We start from the raw sequence: 10,247 nt of genomic DNA, 5'->3' as shown, positions 1-10,247 counted from the left end.
GACTTCTAGTATATCCAAATAGACTGGTTATCAAAAGCTATTAATTTGATGGCTAAGGCATCTAACCATAAACGAACCTTGTCAATTTATATCAATCACTGACATTGAGCTTGTAAATCAACAAGCTGGTTAATACTGAATTATTCTCACACCTCAATTGCCTTTGTAACCTCAATTATTAACTGACAACCATATCTACTAAATAATTTGCATACTTTAATGTTTAATACGTAATTGCTGCTAATTGTGTTATTATAAGATGTTAAAGAAATGTAGTTTGTGACTTCATGATCTGACTTCCTTTTTGATTTGGTAAGAAGGAGTTAATTCATTCACTCAGTCGCCTTTACATATTATAACAAGGGTTTGGTGGTGTAAATGTTTATACAATCCAAACTGGTTGACATAAGATCATTTGGCAAGCCAAATTTAAGCATCTCATAATATCCTAGGAGTAGAATGGCAGTAAACTCCAGATGGTTATTTGAAGAGGAGTTAAGGTGAGGGGTTAAAGATTCATCTGGTGTCTTTGGACTAACATAATAGTTTACTGATCCCAGTGTTCTTGCATCTAACATTGGGAACTCATCCAGCTCTCTTTTTAAGACCTGCAGTGAATCCATACTTACCACACATCCTAGCAATCTATTCAAGAGGTCGATGACTCTCTGCAAAAAGAAATACTTCCTGGCATCTAGCCTCACTCTTTTTTTATATTTTGTACTGTTGCCCCCTGTTCCTCCCCTCCCTTCCAGCTCAAATAACCAATCCACCCAATCAGAATCTATCCCTTCAACATATTAAAGACCCCATTCATATAAGCTTGAAGTCTACAGTTCTCCAATTTTAACAAGCCCCAGTTCCCTGCATCCAGATAATTAAAAGTTCTAAGACTAGGGGCTCACTAATGCCCCATTTGTGCCTAAAAGTGAGGCAGAAGCAGACTCAAAATTGCTTCTGTCCCACTTCTAGGCACAAATGGGGCATTAGTGAGCCCCTAGTCTTAGAGCTTTTCATTATCTGGATCATCATAACATATCATCAAGGAAGCGTCTAGCGTTTACCACCCAGTTTATGCTGAGGAGTTAATAGTACCCGAGTTTGTCTTACATGATCCAGTTTGGATTATATTAGCAATTACATTACCAAGCTCCCATCAGGATCCGCATGAACCACTGAATGAATTAACTCTTTTTTCTTGTCAATTATCAAAGTCAGACAACAAAGCTAAAAACTAACAATTCTTTACTAACCTTAAAATCATGGATAATAGCACTTAAACATTGAGTATACAAATAATTAATAGAAAGAGTTAATTGACTAAGAAGTTACAAAGGCAGTAGAGTTATGTCACAGTAATTCAGCATTAGCTGTTTGCTGGTTAGAAATTTATATTGGAGATCAGTGTCTGAGATTAATATAAATTGGTGGTTAATTTAGGATTAGAATCCTTAAATAGTTGATAAGTTAAAGGCCTCATTTATATTAGACCGGCGAGCTTCAGATGCCTGCTACGCATCCCCAGGCATCTCACGGGAGAAGTGGGAGATAAATTTTGGGCCGCTGCGATGCTGGCAGTGGCCTTCAGGTAGGTCTTGGGGGGAGGGGGGAGATGATCAGGAGTGGGGGGATAGGCGATTGGGAGGGATAACGGTCTTCGGGACTGCTGTGGAGCTGGGAGGAGCACGCCTGCTCCTCCTGGCTCCCCAGGAAATGTTGTTTGGGGAAAAAAAAAATTACATTTACCTTTTTGTTGGTGACTGCGGGGACAGTTTAAGAATCACGACGCCTGCCCCATTCATCGCAGATGAATTTTCAAAAGGGGTCCTTTAGCAGGTGTAAGGCCCCTAATTTACATATTCAAGAGGTCTAATGCCTGTTTTAAGCATCCGGCCAATATGCCTAAAAATTGGGATCCACGATTTTAGCAGAGGGACCAGTGCCTGCTCGGTATGCTTTGCGTCCGTTTTACGCCCGATAAATGGGCACAACACATCAATTTCTACCCCTGTATGCTTGTAGTTGGTAATGTTTCCAGAACTTATACAACCTTGTCCTTTATGAGCAGGCATGGATGAACTGGTTGCCTATCCTTCCTCAGGGAGGATGATGTTAGCCTTCTTGAGATGTTAGTGATAAACCTCTGTCTACAGCTGCTATCCATTCTTCCTGGATCCTTTGCTCCTGCGTAAATTTACCTTCTGCGCTGGTCACTTTATGTGGACTAGCTAATTTAAATCTCAGCTTATTCTCAGGTTCTGACTTAAAAATAGGCATTGCATGGGCCTCTCTCACTATATAGGAACAATCCCAGACCTCAGTGAGCTGTTAAGTATATGAGCCAGTGGTTCGTAACATTTCGTTTAGTACTTTAGAGTGAATATAATCAGGACCAGCAGCCCAATTTGCATTGAGTCCTTATCCTAGCCAGGACTATTTCTATATTGACTTTCATGGATTCAATTCTTGTAGCACCTCTATCAGCATTGGCAAATCAGCATCAACTAAAGGAATGAAAACAGATGCAAAGTAAGCATTTAGCATATCAACCATATCTCAGAACTCCACCAAAATCTGTCCTGTATAATCTCCTAATGGCTCTAACGGAGGGAGCGTCCGATAAAAGGCGGGATTTCAGAGCGCTGAGAACAGCTGAGAGGAGCCGAGCCGAGCGGAGGGAGCGTCCGATAAAAGGCGGGATTTCAGAGCGCTGAGAGGAGCCGAGCCGAGCGGAGGGAGCGTCCGATAAAAGGCGGGATTTCAGCTCGCTGAGAGGAGCCGAGCCGAGCGGAGGGAGCGTCCGATAAAAGGCGGGATTTCAGAGCGCTGAGAGGAGCCGAGCCGAGCGGAGGGAGCGTCCGATAAAAGGCGGGATTTCAGAGCGCTGAGAACAGCTGAGAGGAGCCGAGCGGAGGGAGCGTCCCATAAAAGGCGGGATTTCAGAGCGCTGAGAACAGCTGAGAGGAGCCGAGCCGAGCGGAGGGAGCGTCCGATAAAAGGCGGGATTTCAGAGCGCTGAGAGGAGCCGAGCCGAGCGGAGGGAGCGTCCGATAAAAGGCGGGATTTCAGAGCGCTGAGAACAGCTGAGAGGAGCCGAGCCGAGCGGAGGGAGCGTCCGATAAAAGGCGGGATTTCAGAGCGCTGAGAACAGCTGAGAGGAGCCGAGCCGAGCGGAGGGAGCGTCCGATAAAAGGCGGGATTTCAGAGCGCTGAGAACAGCTGAGAGGAGCCGAGCCGAGCGGAGGGAGGGTCCGATAAAAGGCGGGATTTCAGAGCGCTGAGAACAGCTGAGAGGAGCCGAGCGGAGCTGCGACCGAGTTCGAAGTGACGTCAGGAATCAGATCGGGACGCGACACGGGAGGCACCTGATTGGTGAGTAGGTTCAGGTGAGTATTTCTCCTTATCTACAGCAACTGAAGTAAAAGGAAAGGGAAGGTCTGCAGGTCTTATAGGAAGTAGCGTTTATTTTTTAGTGAATCAAGGTCCCTAGTGTAGTTAACATTCTCTAAATTGAGAACAATTTAAAGGAGTAAACTCCTTAAAGGGAGTGGTAAGTAGTTTTTCTTTCCTTTTTTTTTCTCTTGACATTGTAGTTGTTCTTAAGCTAATTTAAGGGTTAAGTCATGGCAGGAGATCCCAGCGCCGTGTCATGTTCCTCTTGTGGGATGTGGGAATTCAGGGCTCCTTCCTGTATCCCTGATTCCTTCACCTGCGGGAAGTGTGTCCAGCTGCAGCTATTGTTTGACTGCTTGACGGCTCTGGAGCTGCGGATGGACTCACTTTGGAGCATCCGCGATGCTGAGAAAGTCGTGGATAGCACGTTCAGTGAGTTGGTCACACCGCAGATAAAAATTACTGAGGGAGATAGTGAATGGGTGACCAACAGACAGAGGAAGAGTAGGAAGGCAGTGCAGGGGTCCCCTGCGGTCATCTCCCTCCAAAACAGGTATACCGTTTTGGATACTGTTGGCGGAGATGGCTCACCAGGGGAAGGTGGCAGTGGCCAGGTTCATGGCACCGTGGCTGGCTCTGCTGCACAGGAGGGCAGGAAAAAGAGTGGCAGAGCTATAGTGATAGGGGACTCGATTGTAAGGGGAATAGACAGGCGTTTCTGCGGACGCAACCGAGACTCCAGGATGGTATGTTGCCTCCCTGGTGCAAGGGTCAAGGATGTCTCGGAGCGGCTGCAGGACATTCTGGAGGGGGAGGGTGAACAGCCAGTTGTCGTGGTGCATATAGGCACCAACGATATAGGTAAAAAACAGGATGAGGTCCTACAAGCTGAATTTAGGGAGTTAGGAGTTAAACTAAAGAGTAGGACCTCAAAGGTAGTAATCTCAGGATTGCTACCAGTGCCACGGGCTAGTCAGAGTAGGAATGACAGGATAGCTAAGATGAATACGTGGCTTGAGAGATGGTGCAAGAGGGAGGGATTCAAATTCCTGGGCCATTGGAACCGGTTCTGGGGGAGGTGGGACCAGTACAAATTGGACGGTCTGCATCTGGGCAGGACTGGAACCAATGTCCTAGGGGGAGTGTTTGCCAGTGCTGTTGGGGAGGGTTTAAACTAATGTGGCAGGGGGATGGGAACCGATGCAGGAAGTCAGTGGGAAATAAAGTGGTGACAGAAACAAAAGGCAGTAAGGGAGAGTGTACAGAACATGACCTCTCAGATGGTCTGAGAAAGCAGGGCAAAGACCAAGGGAAGACTAGATTAAACTGCATTTATTTCAATGCAAGAAGTCTGATGGGCAAGGCAGATGAACTCAGGGCATGGATGGGTACATGGGACTGGGATGTTATAGCTATTACTGAAACATGGCTAAGGGAGGGGCAGGACTGGCAGCTCAATGTTCCAGGGTACAGATGCTATAGGAAAGATAGAGCAGGAGGTAAGAGAGGAGGGGGAGTTGCGTTCTTGATTAGGGAGAACATCACGGCAGTAGTGAGAGGGGATATATCCGAGGGTTCGCCCACTGAGTCCATATGGGTAGAACTGAAAAATAAGAAGGGAGAGATCACTTTGATAGGATTGTACCACAGACCCCCAAATAGTCAACGGGAAATTGAGGAGCAAATATGTAAGGAGATTACAGACAGCTGCAAGAAAAATAGGGTGGTAATAGTAGGGGACTTTAACTTTCCCAACATTGACTGGGACAGCCATAGCATTAGGGGCTTGGATGGAGAGAAATTTGTTGAGTGTATTCAGGAGGAATTTCTCATTCAGTATGTGGATGGCCCGACTAGAGAGGGGGCAAAACTTGACCTCCTCTTGGGAAATAAGGAAGGGCAGGTGACAGAAGTGTTAGTGAGGGATCACTTTGGGACCAGTGATCATAATTCCATTAGTTTTAAGATAGCTATGGAGAAGGATAGGTCTGGCCCAAAAGTTAAAATTCTAAATTGGGGAAAGGCCAATTTTGATGGTATTAGACAGGAACTTTCAGAAGTTGATTGGGAGAGTCTGTTGGCAGGCAAAGGGACGTCTGGTAAGTGGGAGGCTTTCAAAAGTGTGTTAACCAGGGTTCAGGGTAAGCACATTCCTTATAAAGTGAAGGGCAAGGCTGGTAGAAGTAGGGAACCTTGGATGACTCGGGAGATTGAGGCACTAGTCAAAAATAAGAAGGAGGCATATGACATGCATAGGCAGCTGGGATCAAGTGGATCCCTTGAAGAGTATAGAGATTGCCGGAGTAGAGTTAAGAGAGAAATCAGGAGGGCAAAAAGGGGATATGAGATTGCTTTGGCAGATCAGGCAAAGGTGAATCCAAAGAGCTTCTACAAATACATAAAGGGCAAAAGGGTAACTAGGGAGAGAGTAGGGCCTCTTAAGGATCAACAAGGTCATCTATGTGCGGAACCACAAGAGATGGGTGAGATCCTGAATGAATATTTCACATCGGTATTTACGGTTGAGAAAGGCATGGATGTTAGGGAACTTGGGGAAATAAATAGTGATGTCTTGAGGAGTGTACATATTACAGAGAGGGAGGTGCTGGAAGTCTTAACGCGCATCAAGGTAGATAAATCTCCGGGACCTGATGAAATGTATCCCAGGACGTTATGGGAGGTTAGGGAGGAAATTGCGGGTCCCCTAGCAGAGATATTTGAATCATCCACCGCTACAGGTGAGGTGCCTGAAGATTGGAGGGTAGCAAATGTTGTGCCTTTGTTTAAGAAGGGCGGCAGGGAAAAGCCTGGGAACTACAGACCAGTGAGCCTGACATCTGTAGTGGGTAAGTTGTTAGAGGGTATTCTGAGGGACAGAATCTACAGGCATTTGGAGAGGCAGGGACTAATTAGGAACAGTCAGCATGGTTTTGTGAGAGGAAAATCATGTCTCACGAATTTGATTGAGTTTTTTGAAGGGGTAACCAAGAAGATAGATGAGGGCTGTGCAGTAGACGTGGTCTACATGGACTTCAGCAAAGCATTTGACAAGGTACCGCATGGTAGGTTGTTACATAAGGTTAAATCTCATGGGATCCAAGGTGAGGTAGCCAATTGGATACAAAATTGGCTTGACGACAGAAGACAGAGGGTGGTTGTCGAGGGTTGTTTTTCAAACTGGATGCCTGTGTCCAGCGGTGTGCCTCAGGGATCGGTGCTGGGTCCGCTGTTATTTGTTATTTATATTAATGATTTGGATGAGAATTTAGGAGGCATGGTTAGTAAGTTTGCAGATGACACCAAGATTGGTGGCATTGTGGACAGTGAAGAAGGTTATCTAGGATTGCAACGGGATCTTGATAAATTGGGCCAGTGGGCCGATGAATGGCAGATGGAGTTTAATTTAGATAAATGTGAGGTGATGCATTTTGGTAGATCGAATCGGGCCAGGACCTACTCCGTTAATGGTAGGGCGTTGGGGAGAGTTATAGAACAAAGAGATCTAGGAGTACAGATTCATAGCTCCTTGAAAGTGGAGTCACAGGTGGATAGGGTGGTGAAGAAGGCATTCAGCATGCTTGGTTTCATTGGTCAGAACATTGAATGCAGGAGTTGGGATGTCTTGTTGAAGTTGTACAGGGCATTGGTGAGGCCACACTTGGAGTACTGTGTACAGTTCTGGTCACCCTATTATAGAAAGGATATTATTAAACTAGAAAGAGTGCAGAAAAGATTTACTAGGATGCTACCGGGACTTGATGGTTTGACTTACAGGGAGAGGTTAGACAGACTGGGACTTTATTCCCTGGAGAGTAGGAGGTTAAGGGGTGATCTTATAGAAGTCTATAAAATAATGAGGGGCATAGATAAGGTCGATAGTCAAAATCTTTTCCCAAAGGTAGGGGAGTCTATAACGAGGGGGCACAGATTTAAGGTGAGAGGGGAGAGATACAAAAGGATCCAGAGGGGCAATTTTTTCACTCAAAGGGTGGTGAGTGTCTGGAACGAGCTGCCAGAGGCAGTAGTAGAGGCGGGTACAATTTTGTCTTTTAAAAAGCATTTGGACAGTTACATGGGGAAGATGGGTATCGAGGGATATGGGCCAAGTGCAGGCAATTGGGACTAGCTTAGTGGTATAAACTGGGCGACATGGACATGTTGGGCCGAAGGGCCTGTTTCCATGTTGTAACTTCTATGATTCTTACTTCTATGATTCTAAGATAGATCTTACTATCACTACCCACCTATCCACAATCCCCTTTTCATTGCTCTTATGGCCATTGATAGATTTTATTACGCTCAACTGAATCTTATATCTATCCCTATCCTCGAGCTATTTGCTTAATTTCTGGCAAAATACTTCAGTATAATTTTCTTAAGCATCACTATTAAGCCATTTGGGTTTCATTTTATCTTGTACTCTCCTTTTAATCCAAGTGACATACATGTCTTCCTTGTTCATATGTTATCCTTATCTAGTAGCATTCCCGAATCAATCTTCCTCAAATCCTCTCTCTCATTCTTGCAAATTCAACCCTCCTAAAATCTGGTATGGGCATTAAATTATCAGCAATAATTTATCAATCCAATGAAACATTATGATTCTATGATCACTGTTGTCCAGATGTTCCCAGACACAGATTGCTATTGTCTGGAAACAAGCCAAAGAAGAAAGCCAATAAAAACAATTGCTGCAGCTGCTGGCCCAGAGAGGAAGCGAGATGAAGACAGGGCTGTAAGTATTTATGCATATGTGACTGCAATAAAAAGTTGAAAAAAATCCCAGTCCTTTGCCCAGGACAGGTGAACTGCCTGGGTGAAGATGGCAGAGGAGTACTGCATTGCTCAGGCAGTTTACCAGCCTGCTTGAAGACACACTCTGCAGTCCATACCATCCGAGTAATGTCAGACTGCCACTCTCTCCTTGCTGGGGCTACACAGCCTTTCCCCCACTTTTTCTCCCTCTTTCCAGAAAAGTTCCACAACAAGTTAGACTGATAATCAAAAGTGAGGTTCTACTTACTACCTATCTTTTTATTATGATAATATTTCTCCACTGATAAAAGGGGAAGAACTATTGGCGAACTATAATAGAACCTCGCACCCTCCCTACTAGTTAAGGGGAGGAGGGCCTATTAGCTAGACTAAGATCTTGTGACCACCCTACAAGTTAAGAGGTCTATTATTAACGATATTAAAACCTTGTGACCTACATTAGTTCAGAGGGAAGGTCTATTAGCTTTCATTAGAATTATCTGTTAAGATCTCATGTGAGGGGAGATTTAGTTATCAGTTCTGTAGTTTGATAACTTCAAGACATCATCTTTTGCAGAATAAGTTTCCTGACCGTGGTGGTGATTCACATTTTGGCTTCAACATAGACACTGGGCACTGGGAGAGTGGGCAAAAGTAACTGCTGCCTCTGAGCCCTTCAGACTCATAACCCTGAAGAACAGTGTTTAGTATTACATCCACCCGCAATAAGTATAGAGATAAAGCCACAGACGAGGTTGTCAACCCTTCGGTTATGGTGGCAGCCTCCAAAATGTATGGAAGAGCTACTGAGCCAGGCTGTCGTCCTGCCTATCAACAAAGTACTGATGATTTGTGGGGGGCGCGGGGAAGCATTACTTCCAAGTTAACCCTTTGGCGATCTCTCTAACATGCCACCTTTTATGTTAGACAAGCTCCTTCTCCATCTCCTTTCAGTTGGGGGGTGGTGGGGGGGGGTGGCGGGGTTGCGGCAGTAAAGCCCGCCATTGAGCCAGTCCCGTTCAGCTGCAGGAAAGCCAGCATCCGGCGTGATTACTTCTTCCACTGTCAGGTTTCTATGTACCCCGGTATAGACCTCCCTACAGGGTCTTTTAGACCATCAAGAATGTGTGATGACATGCTCACACAGAAGATGTGGAGCACATTCGTAAGAATTACCTCACCATCCAGGTGACCATAATATCAATGGTGGCGGCAGAGACTCCCACAGTTTCCCCTCTGACATTTACAACCATTTCATCATCATTGGCAGCAGCAATACCAAATTATGGAGAGAAGGGGACAAGCTTGGGGCAGAGAGGCCAAAAATAAGATGACAGTCTAGCCAGAGCCCTGGTGCTTCGGAGCAGCCAGGGGCCACTTTAACATCGGCTGCAGCTCCTCCAGTTGAGACCCTGGTGCGGCAGAATTGGAAAGTGATGCCAGCCAGGGACATAGCCTCCAGAGAAGTGGATGTCTCTGTCCTACCACACCCCCATCTGAGAAGCAGAGGACAGCCAGCCCCAGCTAACAAAGGGGCATACTCCTCCACAAGGGGAGCAGGTGTCTCCAGCCACGAAAAACCCATGCCACTACCACTGATTGGCCCTGTCTGTTTACCAACCATTCTAACAGGAGAAACAGGCAACACCACCAAACCAGTTCCTTTGCCACCCATTGGAGAGGGAAGGATCCTGATTTTTGAGGAATCGTTCCACAATTCAAGGAGACAATCCTAAGACCTGTATCCTTTGTACAGAGGCAACTAATCTATCACCACCCGAGTCTGCCTCAGATCTGCCAGTCATTTCTCAGCAGCTGCTCTGTCTTGTTGAATAGTTTTGCCCCTTTGGCTGGCTGGGGGACAGTGCCAGGGAAGAGATCGTGCCCTTCGGCTCTTCATTGAACTTTGTGCTGGAGGAGTTGGAAATAGTGCTTCTTTCTATTGTGGCAGCATAAGACCCCCACCCCAGATTTCACTGCTCTGAAGGAAGAGGGATCCCTGAAGTGCTGCTGCCCCAACTCAGAACCGGCAGCGGTGCCCATGAGGTAGTCCTTGGCTTTGCATCCTGGAGGTGGGTCCAAGATAGAGGCAAGGTCAG

Source organism: Heptranchias perlo, chromosome 5 (genome assembly GCF_035084215.1).
Source record: "Heptranchias perlo isolate sHepPer1 chromosome 5, sHepPer1.hap1, whole genome shotgun sequence".
Lineage (NCBI taxonomy): Eukaryota > Metazoa > Chordata > Chondrichthyes > Hexanchiformes > Hexanchidae > Heptranchias > Heptranchias perlo.
This window is presented reverse-complemented; position numbering follows the sequence as displayed.